Source organism: Bubalus bubalis, chromosome 19 (genome assembly GCF_019923935.1).
Source record: "Bubalus bubalis isolate 160015118507 breed Murrah chromosome 19, NDDB_SH_1, whole genome shotgun sequence".
NCBI classification, from domain to species: domain Eukaryota; kingdom Metazoa; phylum Chordata; class Mammalia; order Artiodactyla; family Bovidae; genus Bubalus; species Bubalus bubalis.
Window position 1 is genome coordinate 18,478,605 of NC_059175.1, and position 19,800 is coordinate 18,498,404.

Sequence of the window (19,800 nt, forward strand, 5' to 3'; positions counted from 1 at the left end):
ACTCTGTGCCTAGAAAACAAGGAAATTAATGGAAAGATCATGGCCACTGACAATAAACAAAAAGAGAATTGAGTAGCATGGCTTGATGAAAAAATTAATGGTCTTTATACATACAAACAGCGATAATTGGTGCTAAGATACAATAAAAGAAAGGATCACATGTCCAGAGAAATGATTCTGAAGTTTATTTGGAAAATTAAACATGCAAGACTAGCTAGGAAGAGTCCTGAATAGCAGAATCAGAATAGCAATGAGAAGCATAAAAGCTCTGATGAACACACATTATAAAGTTAAAATGATTATGGCATTCTGGTACTGCGCACAGATAACCACATCCATGGAACAGAAGTTTCATTTCCTTTTTGTGGATCACAATTTTACAAGTTTGAAAACTACTTGTGTACATAGGTGATGTATAAATTTTCCACAAAATATATGTATACCTATGGCTGATTCAGATTGATGTATGGTAGAAACCATACAGCAATTATCGTACAATTAAAAATTAAAAGAAAATACATATAAGGATGTACTTGTATATGCATTGAAAAGCTTTGGATGTATGTTCAAGAAACTGCAACAGTACTTGAATGGCTGGAAGTTAGTGGTGGGGAAGACATTTCACTCTGTGTTCTTTTATAACTTTTTTTTTCCTTTTATAACTTTTGAATTTTGAACCATTTACACTATTAATCTCTTCACAAAAATAACCTATCATTGCCCCAAGTCCAAGGTAAAATAAATGAATAAGGTAAAATAAATACTGAGGGCGGGTATGGAATGATTTGCTTGGATGACTCCTATAAGGGCTTTGACGAGTTACTTGCCTGTGTCTGGAAACTTCCAAGACCTAAATTTCCCAAGAGAGACTTCAGAAAGCCACATAGGAGTGGATACATTAAAGATAGGTTTTCATCATTTTCCAAGCTTTGCCCACTCTGGCCTTTCCTCTCTTCAGCCCCCAGTAGGAGGCCAGGGTGGCTTGGATGTACAGCCTTAATCATTATCACCATCAGCTTCGCTCAGCTCATGGCTGATAAACGCCAGCAGCTGCCCGACTGCTTGCAACGCATGTGAGAGCCGTGTGCTTGGAAACGGCGTGCATGGGTGCATGCGTGCTCAGTCCAGTCTGATTCTTTGCGACCCCAAGGACTGCAGCCCGCCAGGCTCCTCTGTCCATGGGATTTCCCAGGCAAGAATACTGGAATGGGTTGGCATTTCCTCCTCCAGGGGATCTTCCCCACATGAGAATCGAACTGGACTCTCCTGCGTTGGCAAGCGCAGCTTTCAGCAAAGCCCCCCACCCAAGTTCCTCTTCGTGGTAGATTTTTGCTCCACTTCCTCTAGAGAAACTCTGGAGCCCACCATACACCAGCCAGTTTCCCACGTCTTCAAGAGAAACAGGCCGTCCTCTTTTCTTCTGAGAAAACACTACAATTTAATGGTCAGCATGAAGAATGTCCTGAGTGTATTTAACTTCGGTTTCAGAGCACAACTCAAACATGGATGTGTTTATATAACCCTTTAAGAGTATTCCCATCAGCAGTCTCTGGTAAGCAGTAGGGGCGTGGCTAAGCGGAATAAATTCCAGTCGGGAAGCTCCTTTTTGATCCTGTCCCTTTGGGGAGAAGGCTCTGAGAGTGCCGGGTGGCGGCTGAGTCTTGAAAGCCAAGGTCATCATCAAACATTTGTTGAAGCTTTAACAAGGGCACAGATCTGTCCTAGGTCAATATGTACAGAGCTGTACTGGCAAGGAAAGGGGTTCTGATATGAACAGTCTGGAAAATGCCCAACCACCAGTCACTTGAAGTGAAAATCTAGACTGAGGAGAACTCAGAATGTCTTCAAGTCGTCAGAATGAGAGGTCATCTCTAAAGAAAGCAGGACAAAACCTTTGCTTTTAACTTGGGGAACACCCAAGAGTCCAGGCTCCTACATGCTCAGTGTGTAACTCTGTCTAAAAAAACTGAAAGCGGAGTTTGTTTTTCTAGCTACTGAGCCTTTGTTATGACAAACTGAGAAAAAAAAAATTTCAACTCCATTCCTAAAATGGGGGAAGCACCAATTATAAGTAGAAAAACTTCCTCAAACGACAAACACTACAACTGGATTTTACCTTTAAATCTATTTTGATATTTCATTATAGGTTCTGGCAGCAAAAGATGTGGAGATAAGGAATCTGACCATGTAAATTTATTGTGTGCTGCATACAGCAGCAAGGATGTTTTTCCTAAAAAATCCTTTTGCTGAAGTCCCAGTCTTGCTCAGATCTAAGTAGCTGCCCACATCATTTGATTTCCTACAGCAAGTTATTCTAAGCCCTTGCTCTCATTTCTGTTTGCTCTCTCCCCTTGTTTCTCCCTCTGCATCAGTAGGATTCCTGTTTCTTTTTTTCACCAACTAGCTGTATGGCTGAGAGCCAGCCAGTAGAGTCTTATGGTCCTTTGTCCTGGCCTTGTATGAGGCATCTCAGAGTCAGGGTGAAGGTGTCCTATGACTTTGGAAAATAAAGCAGCAAATAGCTTCACATTGCGAGCAACCTGCATGGGGCTCTGTTTACCCATTACTTAGGGAGGAAGCTCGTGGTGAGCAAGCAGATTCAGAGCTATCATTGTTGCGACATGATTCAAGGAAGAAATATGCAGCTTTCAAGATCAAAGTCCCCCCCCCCCCCCCCAAGGTTACCATTGCAACCATCTTTTTTCCCTCTTGATACCAAATTAAAAATTTTCAAATAACACTAGAGGAAGGCATACAGTTTTTGTGGTTATCCAAAAGCTGCTTTTTTTTTTTTTGAGTGACTTAAGAATTTTTAAGTCACTTTCCAGCTCTGAAAATCATGTGACCATGAATATATGCCCTTCCTCAGCTCAAGAAGACACTTAGAGCAACCTTACCTGCTTTCCAGGCTGTACTTCTCCGCTCTACAGCCATCTGAAATTTTCCACTTTGACATTCTGACAGTCCCTGGACCTCCTGGCTTCCCTGCCTGAGGTGAATCATTCCATCTGGACTGGACCACTGCAGGCAGCCTGAGAGTCTCCTTATCTTTAAGGTGTGGCGCAGAATTTGGATGAGAGAACCTGCTCTGGTAGCGGTAGTGATAGTAAACACTAATAGCAGCTAGCATTTGTTGGGCTCGTTTTATGTACTAAGTATTCTACGTCCATTATCTTATGCTTTACAGCAAACTACGAAGTGGGTGTTAATACTAACCCAGTCTTTGGAAGAGGAAACTGAAGCATTGAGGCTATAAAACTTGTTTAAGATGGTGACTGGCTGAGCCAGGCTGCAAACTGAGGTTGTTTGACTTTCACAACCCATGCTTTTACTTCCTTTATAAATATTTACTTGTGTGTATTCACATTGCTTTTTAAAAAAATTGAAGTATAATTATTTTACAGTGTTGCTAGTTTCTGCCGTACAGCAAAGTGAATCAGCTATATGTATACATATATCCACTCTCTTTTGGATTTCCTTCCCGTTTAGGTCACCGCAGAGCACTGAATAGAGCCCCCTATGCTACACAGTTGGTTCTCAAATCATGTGGTTTTTATCTGCATATGCACCATCTTTCTCATGAGACTCCTGCAAGGCAGCTTGCATCTTCCTTCATTCTTTCATGCCTCATCAGACTGCTGTAACAATAAGTGAGCAAATAATTTCTTACTGGCATTCTTCTTAGGGGAAAAGAATTCTCAAGTAAACTATTACTGAGTTGGTTACCTGAATTAGAATGAATTTTCCCCAGTAGCAGGGTACATTCCACAGGCCTTCAGGTAACATTGAAGGTTCTGAAGGTTTTAAATCGTTCCTCTCTGTCGTTTCTTGACCCTACTTCTGAGTGCTTGAGTTGCCTGGCAGGGTTTCTGAATGTGAGAGAGATACACTGCTCACTTAGAAAACAGGTTAATGACTAATAAAGATTTTAGAGTCACTTCCAACTTGATAAGATCAGTATCCTAGAACTGAATTATTTTGGAACATTAAATTTGTTTCACTGGCGTTTCATTGGCCTTTAGCCTCCTGTCTAATTCCAATGGAGGCAACAGTGAATTCTCCATAAATAGTGGCTTTTCATGTCTTGTTGCTTAATTATGGGCCTTATGAAGAGCCAAGAATTTGTTAAGTGAATCACTGTGCTGTATCCCCCAAAGCTGCTGGGACGGTGTTTTACCTGAGCATCTCTAAAACTTTTTATGTGATTAAGTGATCAAGTGTATCTTGATGATAAGACAGTTGATGATTCTGGAGTGTTTATTTTAGACATCTTAAAAATTACATTTTCCAGTGTTCAGTTCAGTTGCTCAGTCGTGTCTGAGTCTTTGCGAACCCATGAACCGCAGCATGCCAGGCCTCCCTGTCCATCACCAGCTCCCTGAGTCCACCCAAACCCATGTCCATTGAGTCAGTGATGCCATCCAACCATCTCATCCTCTGTCTTCCCCTTCTCCTGCCCTCAATCTTTCCCAGCATCAGGATTTTTTCCAATGAGTCAGTTCTTTGCATCAGGTGGCCAAAGTATTGGGAGTTTCAGCTTCAGCATCAGTTCTTCCAATGAACATTCAGGACTGATTTCCTTTAGGATTGACTGGTTTGATCTCCTTGCTGTCCAAGTGACTCTCAAGAGTCTTCTCCAACACCACAGTTCAAAAGCATCAATTCTTTGGCGCTCAGCTTTATTGTCCAACTCTCACATCCATACATGACCACTGGAAAAACCATAGCATTTTCCAGTGTTGCTCAGTTATTAAATAATTGGGTTGTATTCAGAGGAAAATAGGAAGATTCTTCATAGTGTAAATTTCTCTGAGATATTAAAAATAAAAGAATGCCAGCAGCTGCTCACTCCTTTTTTAAATCGAGAGGCCACAGGGCATTTTGTTTCTTACTAGCTACGTGGGTCAAGCAGCTCTGACGCCTATTTATTCTTCACCTCTCATCTCATTCAGAAAAAAAATGTGACAATTTCTGGTTTTAGTTCTTTTTCAATCATGTATCATTTTTCAAAGATGGCTTTCTGCTTGTCATCTTAGAAGAAAGTGTGCAAGGGGAGGAGAGGACAACATAAATGTAGGAATCACCTGGGATTACTTCCTCCCCCTCGCCCCGTTCACTGCTTCACCACGCATTCCTTTTCTACTGTCCTGACTTTCTGTTTATAGGCAAGTAAATATATGAGCTCTGGGATCATGCTCTCTAGGTTTGAATTCATTGTGTGACGTTGTAGTCTACGTTAGAAGGTTGACATGAGAATTCACATAAAGTGCCTTTGGGCAGTGTAAGCTCCTAGTAAGTGGTCCCTAGATATTACTTATGATTATCCTTTCCCTTTGAGGTTCTGGTTTCTTGGCCTACTTCCACTGTATTTTACATAAGGTAGTTAGATTCATCTTCAAACAGTGCTATTTTGATCTTATTTTCAGCTGGTGAAGAATAAAGGAAACTTCCAGTGGTTTAACCATGGCTATGAAATAAAATTCAAATTTCTCATTTTGGTATTCAAGGTCTTCTCTAATCTCTCCTCAGTCCTTGGCTTTGACTGACACCTCATTCTTTTAGGATGCTTCAAGGTATAGCCATTGACAAGCACACTAGTGATTCTGATAAAGGTCGTCTACAGAATATTTTGAAAAATATTACTTTAGAGTCTACTGTATGCAATGCATGTTTTTATGTAGAGGTCTTATATCTCTAGATTTTAGTTGCCTCAAGAGCAAGAACTTAGTCTTCGGATCTGTGCAGAAAAGGAGTTAACAGGCCTGAGATTGCTACCCTTCAGTTCAGTTCAGTTCAGTCACTCAGTCGTGTCCGACTCTTTGCAACCCCATGAATCGCAGCACTCCAGGCCTCCCTGTCCATCAACATCTCCCGGAGTTCACTCAGACTCATGTCCATTGAGTCAGTGATGCCATCCAGCCATATCATCCTCTGTCGTCCCCTTCTCCTCCTGCCCCCAATCCCTCCCAGCATCAGGGTCTTTTCCAATGAGCCAACTCTTCGCATGAGGTAGCCAAAGTACTGGAGTTTCAGCTTTAGCATCATTCCTTCCAAAGAAATCCCAGGGCTGCTCTTAGAAAGTTCTATTTGCGAGGTTAGCGTCTAGGCATTTGGTTTTCAAAGTGCTTAGTTAACTTGTGCAGTTCATTGTGCCTAGAGTTTTGTGCTAACAGTACAATTTATGTTAGAATTCCTGCTTCCCTTCTGTGAGTCTGGAATTTTTTCGTGTGCTAGGCAAGGAGCACCTGCATGACCAGCCCCCTGTAGAAACCTTGGGCACCAAGTCTCTAAGGAGCTTCCCTAGGCTGGATCAGGGCACTGTATTGCAGTGTTTTCATTGCTGTGTTACTTGTTCTCTCATAGAAGGGAGAGAGCATAAGGAAGTCTACACCTGGAATCCTTCAGATTCTCCACATGATTTTTCCCTTATGATCTGGCCGGGATCAGGTTTCTTACTACACTCTAGGAAATCTTAGATGTTAAGTACAACTAGAGGCTGAATTCTTTCAGTTCTTCAAGTCAATGTTCAGATATAGGGGTGGTCTTGGGTATCCCTGACACAGTATCCTTTCTAAAACAATTTTTACAGCAAGTGCTCTATAAATCTTTTGTGACTGCCACAAGTCTCCCAAGCATTGTAGATGTTTACAGATTTTAACAGTTTCTTCTTTTGGTACTATTTTCTATGTATTTTGGCTTTAAAAAATTGTATCATTATATAATCAGATCAACATTTTTAGTATATGATAGTTACGAGGCATCCTTTTCACTTTTCACTGCTTATAAAGAATGGTTCTAAATTATGATTTTCTCAGGGTATATGCCCGGGAGTGGGATTGCTGGGTCATATGATAGTTCTATTTTTAGTTTTATTTTTTTAAGGAACCTCCATACTGTTCTCCATAGTGGCTTTGTCAATTTACATTTCCACCAACAGTGCAGGAGGGTTCCTTTTGTCCATACCCTCTCCAGCATTTATTGTTTGTAGATTTTAAAAAACGTTTTATTTTGATTGGAGTATAGCCGATTAACAATGTTGTGATGGTTTCAGGTGAAGAGCCAAGGGATTTGTTTGTAGATTTTTTGGTGATGGCCATTCTGACCAGTGTGAGGTGATACCTCCTTATAGTTTTGATGCGGGGAGGGTGGGATTGAGAGCCAAGAAGGAAGGGATATTTGAGCACATGTAGCTAATGCACTTTGTTGTACAACATTGTAAAGCAACTATACCCAATTTAAAAAAGGAATGTGTGTGTGTGTGGTGACTCAGATACGAGTCGCTCAATCGTATCTGACGCTTGTGACCCTATGGACTGTAGCCTGCCAGGCTCCTCTGTCCATGGAATTCTCTAGGCAAAAATACTGGAGTGGGTTTCCATTCCCGTCTCCAGGAGATCTTCCCAACACAGGTGTCGAACCTGGGCCTTCTGCGTTGGAGGCGGATTCTTTACTGTCTGAGCCACCAGGGAAGCCCTTAAAAAAAGAGTAGTTCTGGTTTTGTTTATTCGTTACCTTTCCTTCTCTAGATTTCAAGCAAGATTTGATATTGCTGGACCAGTTCTTTCGGGCTCTTCTGATGCAGAATCAAGGGAAAATGTAGAGGGAGAGAAGGGGTGAGGTTTGAGGACTGGATCTGGGAGAAGAGTTTTGGTAGGAGGATCTGAAGGAAAAAGGTAAATGAAGGAGCTTGTGTGATGTGAGGCAACCGTGTGAGAAAGGAAGTTTTATGGGTTGTTGCTGGGGACTGAATCCCTTTACCAGTATTTGAGAAATTAAAAAAGAGAATTTATTGTTTTGAAATGACTTGGTTGCTGAGTTGTTTTTCATTGAATAATGACCCATCCTAAGACCAAATCACATTCATAGTTCAAATCTTAAGTTTTGCATTGATTTTACTTTAGGATAAGAACCATACCATTTGTAGTTCTGAATTTAGCATGTGTAAATCCTTAAAAAATTTTTTTAATATTGGCTGATTGCTTCATACACAAGCATTTGTTAAATGCCTTTGGCTTGCCAGGCGTGAGATATGAGGGATACATAGAGGAGTGAAAAAGGACACCTTTCCTACGCCAGAGAGGGAAAGTTGCCTGTACCCCTCATTTCCATTCCTGGGCAGTAAATACTAGTGGCAGAATGTGGGGTCCCCTTTTCTTTGCTGCACCCCATGGCATGTGGGATCTTAGTTCTCCAACCAGAGATCGAACCTGCACTTCCTGCATTGGAAGTGCAGAGCCTTAACCACTGGACCACCAGGGAAGTCCCCAAAAGCATCTCCTTTGCCCACCATGGCATTGTTCCTGACTAGGCTCCATGATGTACAAGGAAAAGGAAATCCGGTCTTTACCTCTAGGTACCAACTAGAGAGTTTGGAAAAAAGGTCCATGGTATTTGTGATTGGGGAAGTAAGTCTCCAAGAGAAGGGCAGCCTGCTGTCTTTCTGAAATCTCTACAAGGTGCCTCTGCAGTCGAATTTCCTAAGGTCTAAGCTTTCAGCCCAGAAATTTGGTTGTGAGAGGGGCCTGTTTCCTGGGTGAGGACTCATATCAATCAGCTAATGAGACTGATGTGCCAACGAGAGTGACATACTAACTTGCAATAAAAAATACCACAGTCCCAGAAATCAAAATACTCATCAGCCTGACCACCATGTTCTATTCCAACAGACAGACCTTATGGCAAACCAGTCAGTAACCAGGATGGATGAGCACAGAACTGAAGCTTGAGGAGTCCCTTATATGACTTGTATAATTTGTGCTGAGCTAAAGTGGGAATTCACCTCTATAGAGTAACAGCTTTGGTCAGGAGATTTTAAAATCTTCTAATTAAGACTTCTTTTGAGCTGAAGAGAGCTTGGGCAGCACTTTCTGCATTTGCGTCTATGGCCTCATTTTCCTACAATTATGTGAATGGCAACCAGACTTTGTGTTGAGTCATCTTTAAAAAAAAAAAAGATACGTGTGTTTTCAATTGTATTTTAAGGCAACTTCTGCTTGTTTGGGAGCCACTGAGTGACTCTAAGTTGACAAAGCATATGTCTATTCTGATGAGTAATTTTTAAATAATTTAAATCATGAAGCTTAGAGTGTGATCTAATTCCCAGTTTTGAGGTTTGGCAGAGGAGGGCCTCTCACAGCAGGCTTCATGCCTGTATTGGTGGAGGAACCAGGATACACATTTCTGAATTTTATGACCTTGGATTTCAGTGGTTTATTTATGTAAATAGTGGAGCTGGTGAAGCAATTATAATTCATTTCCTCATTGTCTGATTACCAATTTCAGCTGTTAGTTTTTTACCTTTCTTTAGTTGCTGCTTACTTGATTTCCCCAGAATTAATTAGCATGAATAATTTTCACAAATATGTTGGCTCTTACTAACATTGTAGCACTATCTACTAGCAAAACAGGCCATCCAATGGTTAGAATCATAAATTCATAGACTGCCTATGAGTTTGCATTGTATACTTACCAACACCTCACAGAATAAGTGACTTCCCCAAGGTCACACACCTAGTTAGTGGTAGAAATGGCATAATTTTGCAATTCCTGTGATTTTTCACGTATCTTACTATTTTATTTGTATTATGTGTCAGTCTCTCTGATGGAAAATATGTGTTTATTGAGTGCAGGCCTTTGCGTACTTTTGTACCCTGAGTGCCTGGCATATTGCCTAGGGATGAAAAAAGACTTGTATAAAGGATTAGATGATAATAATAAGAAAAAACTTAGGCTTTTTCTTGGGTCCTCATGAGGTTTTTCCCACTACCTCACATACAAAAAATTAAAGAGTGTATTCATTATTTATTCAGCACGTGTTATGCTCAAGGCAATCTGGTAGGTGCTGTATTGAACAAAGATGATAAAGACACAATCCTGTTCTAAAGATACAGAGATTGTAAGATTAAACCTACTCATGACTGGAATGCAAGGTAGACTTAATGTGCCCTAAAGGAGATACAACTGCATGACTAAAGCAAGTCAGAGAACAGAGCTGTTGTGGGAAAAGGAGAGAAGACTTCATGGAGGAGGTGACTTGATCTGAATCTTGGAGGAGCATCTCAATTTCAGAGATAAAAATGAGCCAGTAGATTGGGAGAATAAGGGAACCATAGGAAATAGGAAGGTGACTCGATTTTGAAGAACTGTAAGAAGTCTCTCTTAGGTGTGATGTGTGAGGGGTGGTGTGTGGATGTGCAGGGGAATGGGGCAAAGCAAAGACAGGAAGTTGGCTAAGTTCCCAAACAGCTTTACCTGTTCAGGCTCAGGGATGTGCACTTGCCCCATTAACCTCTGTGGTTTTCAAATATGGGAGTGACGACCACATAGGCTGACAACCCACGTAGGTTGTTTGGCAGCAGGAGGTGGGCTGCTCTGGAGGGGCAGGAGAATGAGGCAGTTTGGGAGGTAACTGATATAGCTCAGGAAGGAGTAAGTGAACCACGGGGATGGCAGCAGAGACAAAAAGGAAGGAGTAGTGTGTCAGCCTACATGAACAACACGCCATGGGAAATGCAAGAGGAGGAAGAACCAAAGATGGAGATGCCATTAACAGTGTACATTTCATACTTATCACAGCTTATTAAAATTTTCTGCATGAACACTGATCTTCTTGTTAGTCTGTGAGTTCCTGGAGGACAGGGCCCATGGGATCTGCATCTACCAAAATGAATACAGTAGATGCTTGGTAAATGTTTGTTGGATAAACAACTGGGACTTAGGAGATCTGACTTGGTAATAGCAGCTGCAGTGTTGATGGAAATAACATGATTGTTTCAGGACGTTCTGGAATTGGGGGATGTCTGTTTTTCAGATGCAATTTCTAGAATTAGAAAGAAGTGGGAAACAAGCTGATATATAAGTGAGGACAAGATAAAAAGAGGAAAGAGATGGTATACTTGAGTACAGAGAAGATATAGTAACTGCTTTTTTCAAGATGTCAGGTGAGATTGGAGAGAGAATGCAGCACACACTCCATGGGGGTACAGGGCAGACGGGGAGGACTGGGGTGGGCATGTGGGCTGTGGCAGTCGGTACGCGCTACAGGGGGTGGGGGATCCTGGAGTTGAGTGTGCAGGCTCTGGAATCAGACTGCTTGAGTGCAAACGCGGGCTCCTCTACTGATTCATTATGTGGTTTCAGTGACCTCACTTTCTCTTACCTCAATTTCCTCTTCTTCAAATGAGGATAATAAAAATACGTGCATAAACACATGTGTGGCACTCAGAACAGAGCCCAGGATGTAGCAAGCACTCCATAAGCATTAGCTACTCTTCTTATTGGAGCCCACTGTGACTGCTTTGTATGCATTATCCCTCTTAGTCCCTTAATAACTATGTAGGTGGCTGTAATCATTTTCATTCCACAAATGAGGAAAGCGAAGTGCAGAGAAGTTTCATAATTTGCTCACATTCACACAGTCATGTCATAGTAAAGCTCACCTAAGACAGATTCTTCCTCAATCCGTCAGACACCCAGGCTGGGGCACTTTCTGCTAAAACGCACTGAGCTAGCGAGCTCTGTTAAGACCACTTGTGAGTACTTTAGATTTGATCAGGAGGTACTGGGGCCTATGGCAGACCCTGGGGCTGGGGAATAATGTGAGGAGTTCCCAGGCCCCAAGGTCTGCCACAGCCCCCTAATACCTCCTGATCAAATTTAAAGTACTCACAAGCAGTCTCAGCAGAGCTCTCTAGGTTAGTGCGTCTGCTGGAAAGATTCATCTGGCAGTCTTGTAAAAGAGAGAAGGCAGGAAGATTGAGGTGCTAAGGATTCAGACCAGAGATGGCTGAGAAAATGACAGGATGTGGCAAACCAGAGTCGAGCCGTGATGGCAGAACCAGCTGAATTTGTGTCTGACATACATGAGATGGACCTGATGGTATAGGGTGGAAATTGACTAAAGGGGTAGGTGTGGGGGTGGAGCTTGGAGCTTCAACTTGCAAGTTTCAAACACCGGACTCTAAGAAAATATTAGTACCATGTACCATGATGAGGAAGTTGGGAGGAGAGCCACTTGAGTCACTGCCTTCTTCAGAAGTGGCTACAGAGAAGTGACTGTAGAAGAAAATAGTGTCTGAGCATCAGAGTGGGACACTTCATTACTTGTAGTGGCAGTTTGGCTCTGATGGGAACACCCTTGCTAGCCTCTACTTCACTGTCAACGCAGCTCTGCCTCCCTCCTCCATTTAGGAAGAAAGCTGATGTGTTGTTCCTTTTTTCCCTGGAGTAGGATGTTTTCTGTACACGATTGGCACGTGACGTCCTTTGAAAAAGACAGGTAGTTCTTATCCATAGCAAGTACAGTGATTTGCATTTGAGGAGTTAGGAAAATCAGTTCTGTTGACTTCCTGTTTTCTATTTCAGGCCTCTGAGCAGAACTTCCCTTTTGAGTAGGGCCCAGCAGAAAACACAAAGCTGGAATTTTCTCCCGAAGGTGAACTCACGAAGGGATAAGTAAGTTCATGGTGTGAGGTGTTTGCCTTCCCGCGCTCTCGAAGTTTGTCCTTCCGTTGCTCTTTGAGGAATGTTTCTGCTCTTTTCCTGCAGGTCAGTCCCAAACCTTTAGTGCACCCGGGTGTGGGGGTCGGGGGTCAAAATGTGCTGCTCAGACCGAGCTCGTGACCAGATTTGGAGATTACAGTAGCTTCTTCCTTCGACAGTTCCTGAGAGTATTACAGTTTGTATTATCTTGTTCAGGCTTCCTGTCTGAACACTTCATTTTGCTTGCTGGCGCGAAAAGGCGAGGGAAGCTGAACTTTTCAGTTTTTCCTCCCCTCCTCTCTCTTCTTTTCCTCTTTCTCTGTTCATAATTCAAAATTATGTTCACTTTATCATCTTATTGCTTCCTTCATAGCACCCTCTGAGGTGGCTATTACAATCCCCATTTTATAGAAGGTGAGACTGAGGTTGCAGTGAATTGTACTGTCTTTGCCAAGGTCGTTCAGTTAATGACAATTCTGAGCCTGAATCCTCAATCTTTTGTCTTTGGGTATCTCCTGATATTTTTCCTCCCAAACCACATTGCTTCTCTGGTAGTGGCTATGGCCTTTAGGTGGAGAAGGACATGGCAACCCACTCCGGTGTTCTTGCCTGGAGAATCCCAGGGACGGGGGAGCCTGGTGGGCTGCTCTTTATGGGATCACACAGAGTCGGACACGACTAAAGTGACTTAGCAGCAGTAGCAGCAGCATGGCCTTTAGGATGCTGACGGAAAGGAGAGTAAATGGTGGCTGAGAACCCTGATGAGTAAAACAGAAAATGTAAACTAAGGATATGGCTGTGCAATTCTTCAAGCATATAGGACTTCAGGTCTCTTTTCGTGTTACAGACTTTAGAATGATGTGACCAAGGGAGTTATTTCCTGCGTGCGAGGGGCATAACTAAGAGTCAGGTGCAGGTGTAGTGGAGGTTCGCATGTTGTACTCAGGTGATGAGAGTTCTGCTGGTTGTTGGGCTGAGGATGGTATTTAACATAAGAAGATACTTTGATTCTCCCTGTTCCCCAAATCTTGGCAAGGCAGATGAGTAGGAGGGGAATCAGTTGTTAAGTTGAGGTTGATGGTGAGTATCTGGACTCTAACAGTGCTTCAGTTCTGGATGCAGAAAAAAGGGATCGGAAATTGTGGCTGCTTAGAAGCTGGTAAGGTTGCTCTGGCTTCTTAGGAAGGCATGAGAATTAGGACAGAGAGCAAGGCCTGTGGAAGTCTTGGCTGCCCATCTTGCCTGGCACGTCTGTGGAATAACCCTGCTATGCCAGGGCTCTGGGAACGTTCCTTTGATTTCAGAGGTGTCCTCAGGGCGAGTCACATGACCAGGTTGTCCCGATAGATAGTAAACTCCAAGGGACCTTCTGCACCAGGGCTGGCAGATGTCCTCCTGATACGGACTGTGAGCAGTAGCCAAGGCAGGCAGTGCCCTCTCTTCCTGAATCCAGCCCCTCGCCCCTCAGCCCCAGAGCAGAAGTGCCTGCGAGGGCAGTGGTCTGGGCACTGGCCTGGGGCCACTGCCCACAAGGCTGTGAGATCCTGACCATTCTCCTTCTGGACTGTCACATAGCAGGGAGTGAAAGAGGGCAACCAAATATCGTGGCGAGGAGGGACTGGCAAATGTGGACCCAGCTAGCAGAAATCCCACTGGAGCAAGAGATGCTGAGAGAGGAGGATTTGGGAAGGAAGCTCAGAAGCCTCAGTCCCTGAAAGCACACTCAGGCTTGATATGGTCCAGGTGTGGGGTTAGATTTCCCTGCAACTGACTGACAGAAATGGGGTGGGATGACACACAGAGGGGGCCTGGGGGTAGAAGATAAACGAGAACACAGTTTTGCAATTGACCAGAGGCTGGCTGGTCGCAGGCCACAGGCCTCTGGAGAGAGCTCCTCTCTCTGTGCATTATAGAAAAGCAACCATGCCATCGGCTCTTAAAAAGTCCAGGACAGAATTTCTGTAAACTGGATTCTATTTTGAAGGCATGAAGGAATATGACCACTGAAAAGAACCTCATGGGAATTACTTTCAAAAAACAGAGAATCATTTTAAGGAGTAGACACTCAACACCTTTTTTTTTTTTTTTACTTCTTCAGGATTTGAAGGATGGGTTTTATTTCAACAGAGAATTAGAGTAGAAGAACAGTCATGAACAATGCAGTAATATGGAAAATTAAACAGTAAACAAAGTAAAGATCATGAATCAGCTAGAAGCCAAGTTTTGCCTTGAGTATATAAAGTGTGTTGAGGTTATTAACTGCTTGGTTTTGAGTCCCTGAATGTTCATGCCTTTGCTCAAAGTAAGAGTCAGCATTTTGCCCAGGGAGGCAAAAGTTTTTCTCGTACCTATGTGGAATGCAAAGCTCTTAACTGAATCTAGTAATTAACTTGGGCTTCCCAGGTGATGCTAGTGGTAAAGAACCTGGCTGCCAATGCAGGAGACATGAGAGACGTGGGTTCAATCCCTGGGTTGGGAAGATACCCTGGAGGAAGGAATGAACACCTTATTTGTCGGCTACTTTTGAAAGTTGGGAGAAACCATTTCATTAAACAATTTAAACAACATGGAAAAGTTACTTTCATTGAGAAACTGTGATTTTTTCAAGAAAGGCCTTCTCCAACAGCACTTTTCGAGATAGTTACAGAAGGACAATCCTTGCCAACAGAGACACTCGGCCTCTAAGTCTGGCTTTTAGAAAATGAGCATCTATTACTTTATTTTTTTTTCTAAACAGGACACTGTGAGGTCTGTCATGTACACTATGAAAATAATTGGTGTTAGTACACTTTGTGCCAGAGTTCATGCTTGTTGAAAGGTGATTGGATTCAAACCAGGAGATTTAAAGGTCAACCGGTTGTTCTTAAACAGTGCAGAACTTTAACTCTTTCATTGTCATAGATTTTAACCAAATGGCCATTTTAGGAAGGAGAGACTGCATACTGTGTTTGAACTTTCTGACCTTTTTGTTCTTAAATTTTTTAAAGTTTCTTGAGGATGCAAATAGTCTGAGAAATGCCTTCTTAGCTGGCATTTGGAAATGGGTGGGAGGAGAGACTTGGTTCTTTTTAAACTACTAAATTTAGATCAGAACTCTAATGGGAGAGTGGACATCACATAAGCAAGTCTAAATGTCAGGCTGAAAGGTTTCTCTCTTTTAGTAAGTTTTTCAAATTTGTTGGTAAGACTTAGTAATAGACCTCTCTTTCTAATCTTCCCATCTTTGAGTGATTCTTTTTTTTTTTTTTTTAAGTTCTTTGAAAAGCCTGATGGAGAAGCCACAATCTAATTATCAACATTTAACCCAGCTGTTTGATTTTAGCTCCATTTATCAAGTGGGCTTTGGGATTTTGATGACTTTTTTTTTTTCCTTAGTAGTTTTGGATGCATAGGTTAAATGGTTTATTTTGTTGCTCTTCCAAATACCTTCTGCCTACCAGCCTTTTTCCTGGGTTTCTGCAAATAAGTTAGGGGACTGACCTGTCTCAAATCATTAGGGTGAATTGTAGTCAGCTGACGTTAAGCCTTCTTGTCTTTTTTCAGATTAGTGTCTTGGTGAGTCCCGAGAAATTGTTCAACATTTTATTATGAGGGCCCTAGTTTGGAAGCTACAAAAGCAGTATCTTTTAAAGAGAAAAGTATCCTCTCTGAGATTGGCACTGGACATTTCCCCATACAAAAGTTGACAAGTGAAGCCCATACAAAAAGAGTCCAAGCATCTATCTGCCTTGAGAGTGTGTGAACTCATAGTGATAACAAAAGGCAAACTAAAGTGACCCTGAAAAATCACTGAGTCCCATTTTGTCAAGAAGATACTTAATATTCTCTTCCTTTTTGGTTCCTTCAAAGTTGGCTCTTAGTTCCTTTCTAAATTCTCCACATCTTTGCATCTGTGAGACTGTGCCAGTTACTTAAAAACTCTGTGTCTCACTTACCTCGCCTGCAAAATGGGGAAAACATTACCTACCTCAGTGTTACTGTGAAAATTTAATGAGTTGATTCATGTAAGATGCTTGGAACAATGCCTGGCATAAAACAGATGCTCAACAAATATTGTCTTATTATTATCATTATTTTATTTTTTGTGGTAATTCTATCTCTTTCACCAATTGCTGTGCCATATGGAAATGGTTGCTCTGGTTGAGGATTATTCTGGTTGAGATTGTGCAAACCCAGGAGTTCAGGTTCAAGCTGCTCTCCATTTCATGTTTTAAAGGCCTCATCTTTTTTTGCTTAAACCCCAGCTGAGGTTGGCTGGGAGACATCCTGTGGGAGATGGTGGCCCTAAAGCAGGGAGCTGGGTCAACAAATTGCTAGAGTGGTTCTTGAGGGAAGAGATGGAGAGCCAGACTTGGTGACAGTTCAGCCACTGAGGGAGAGGCTAGAAGACCAAAGCAGGTAAAAAGCAGAAGTGCAGCTCAGGAGTGTTTTCAGAAAGGGACTAGCAGACAGGAGCCAGGAGGAGGCCCAGGAAATACCTCCTCAGACAGCTGCCCTTGATCTTCACTCACTGCCTCTGCGGCACCTTGTCCCCTTCTAATACGCCCTCTGAGCCTCTAATATCCTTCCAGGGCTAACACTCAGTTGTCCTTTACGTACTCTTTGAAGACACTGGGTTCCGGCTGCCTGCCTTACCCTGTTGTTCTCATGTTTTCCCTCAGTTAGCTCACGCATAACCTCCAGTTTTCACCATTAACTCTCATTCAATTCTGTTCTATCACAAAGTATTCTCAAATCTAAGGTTTATGTCTAAGCTAAAAGGAAAATGACATAGCCACAAAATACTTGCCATGGTAGGTACCAGGCATTATACCACGTAATCACACTTGGAATTCTGTTGGAAAATAGTTCCCAGAGCATGGTTTTTCAAATATTTTTTTACTGAGTCAACAATAAGAAACAGATTTTACATTGTAGTCTCCATACATATGTACATATTTCTGTGTGTGTGGATACATGTGTGCATAACTTAAGTAAAATTGTCATGAAATGATGCTTAATCTTGACAATTTCTATCTGAAATTAAGGCTGTTTGTAACCCACTAAGCATATAACCTGCGATTTGAAAAACCTTAATCTGGAGTATTATCCAGGATCTAGTGATTGCCTTTTGAACCCTTACGTGTTATCCATATATCATACATGAAAGATGATTGTGACCATCTGTTACATTTTCAGGGAGTTTTTCTTAAACAAAAAAAGAAATTCAGGTCAAGAATAGCATATTATCTGTAAAACAATTTATCTTTCCCCTTATACTCTTTCCTGATAATTATTCTCCCTTAATTCCCCCTAAGAAATGACTTTACTAATTTCTAATGCCATACATTAGTAGTTTAGAAAATGTTTTTGAAAGAAATTAAAGAAGATCCAAATAAATGGAGGACTATGCTGTGCTCATGGATGGAAAGATTCTATGTGGGCATAGATACCGTATGTCATAGGGTTGTCAGTTCTTCCGTAAAAAGGTCAATGCTACCAGAAAATGCCAGCAGCTTTTATTTTCTTAATGGAGAGTCACATTCTTATTTTAAAATTTACATGGAAATAAAATTAGCTAAGAATAGTCAGTCCAGTCCTAAAGAAAAAGAATGAAGAGTAAGACTCCCTCACATATTGATACTTATAAAGTATGTTAAATAAGACATTGCGGTATTGATATAAAGTTGGAAACTACTCTGCATTGGGAGCTTAGAGTCTTAGCCCCTGGACCACCAGAGAAGTTCTGCATTAGTTTTATCATCTGTAAAATGGGGTCAATAATTTCTACTTTAAAATGCTGTTTTTAAGAATAAAATTAAAAAAAGAATAAATGGGGTGAGAAATGAGTTAGTATCGTGATATATATTGTTGTTGTTCAGTTGCTAAGTCATGTCCAGTTCTTTGTGACCCCATGTACTGTAGCATGCCAGGATTCCCTGTCCTTCGCTATCTCCCTGAGTTTGCTCAAACTCATGTCCATTGAGTCGGTGATGCCATCCAACCATCTCATCCTCTGTCATCCCCTTCTCCTCTTGCCCTCAATCTTTCTCAGTATCAGAGTCTTTTTCAATGAATTGGCTCTTTGCATCAGGTGGCTGGAGCTTCAGTTTCATCACCTTTCCTTCCAATGAATATTCAAGGTTGATTTTCTTTAGGATTTACTGGTTTGATCTCCTTGCTGTCCAAGGGACTCTCAAGTATCTTCTCCAACACCACAGTTCAAAAGCATCAATTCTTTGGCGCTCAGCCTTCTTTATGGTCCAACTCTCACATCCATACATGACTACTGGAAAAACCATAGCTTTGACTATATGGATCTTTGTTGGCAAAGTGATCTCTGCTTTTTAATACACTGCCTAGATTTGTCATAGCTATTCTTCCAAAGGAACATTGATTTTGGAGGCCAAGAAAGTAAAATCTGACACTGTTTCTACTTATATTTGCCATGAAGTGATAGGGACAGATGCTATGATCTTTGTTTTTTGAATGTTGAAGCTTTTTCACTCTTCTCTTTCACCTTCATCAATAGGCTCTTAAGTTCCTCTTCACTTTCTGCCACTGAAGTGGTATCGTCTACATATTGGAGGTTGTTGATATTTCTCCCAGCATTCTTGATTCCAGCTTGTGAGTCATCCAACCCAACATTTCATATGATGTACTTTGCATATAAGGTGTCACCCTGCTTATTTAACTTATATCATGATATATATTGCATCCATTATTGTTATTATTATTCTTTATATAGTATAATATTGCTGCTATCTTTGTTCATAGAACAGTATATTGTATTGGGAGATGATATCTGGTAGGAGAATGATTCTTTATGAAATAAATAACTTAAAATAACATCACTTTTTTTGGATTTTATAAAGGTATATACTTGGTGAACACGTAAGCCAATGGCATAAATTCTGCATTCTTAATTAAAATTAAAATTAAACCATTAAACATGGTTAATTTTGTGTGTCATCTTGGCTGGATTGCAGAGTACCCAGACATTTGGCTAAACATTATATCTGGGTGTGTCTGACAGGGTGTTTCCAGCCAAGATGAACAGTGGAATTGGTAGACTGAGTAAAGCAGATTGCTTTCTGCAAGGAGAGTGGCCACCATCCAATCTGTTGATGCTTGAGCAGAACAAAAAGGTGAAGGAAGGGAGATTGACTCTGCCTGACTGCTTGAGCTGAAACATTAGGTTTTTGTCCTTTGCTGAGGTTTACACCATTGACCCTCCAGTTCTCAGAACTATACCACTGGCTTCCTGGGCCTCTGACTTGTTGGACTTCTCAGCTTCCATAATTGCATGAACCAATTCCTTATAACATATCCTGTTATAAC

At 41.7% G+C, this 19,800-nt stretch overlaps 1 protein-coding gene across 3 annotated transcripts in view; it reads left to right on the forward strand.

Moving 5' to 3' along the window:
• The window catches only part of PDE4D (phosphodiesterase 4D), a 1,672,581-nt gene that overhangs the window by 28,564 nt on the left and 1,624,217 nt on the right, over positions 1–19,800 (forward strand). Inside the window, exons 1-2 of one of the 3 annotated variants that reach the window (XM_044932571.2) lie at positions 11,639–12,277; positions 12,364–12,546. The exons of 1 other annotated variant lie outside the window; for it this stretch is intronic. The gene's annotated coding sequence lies outside the window, so the exon portion shown is untranslated. Of the gene's footprint in view, positions 1–11,638; positions 12,278–12,363; positions 12,547–19,800 lie in introns of those variants that run through there. One more of the 3 variants, XM_044932572.2, reaches the window with a different exon arrangement.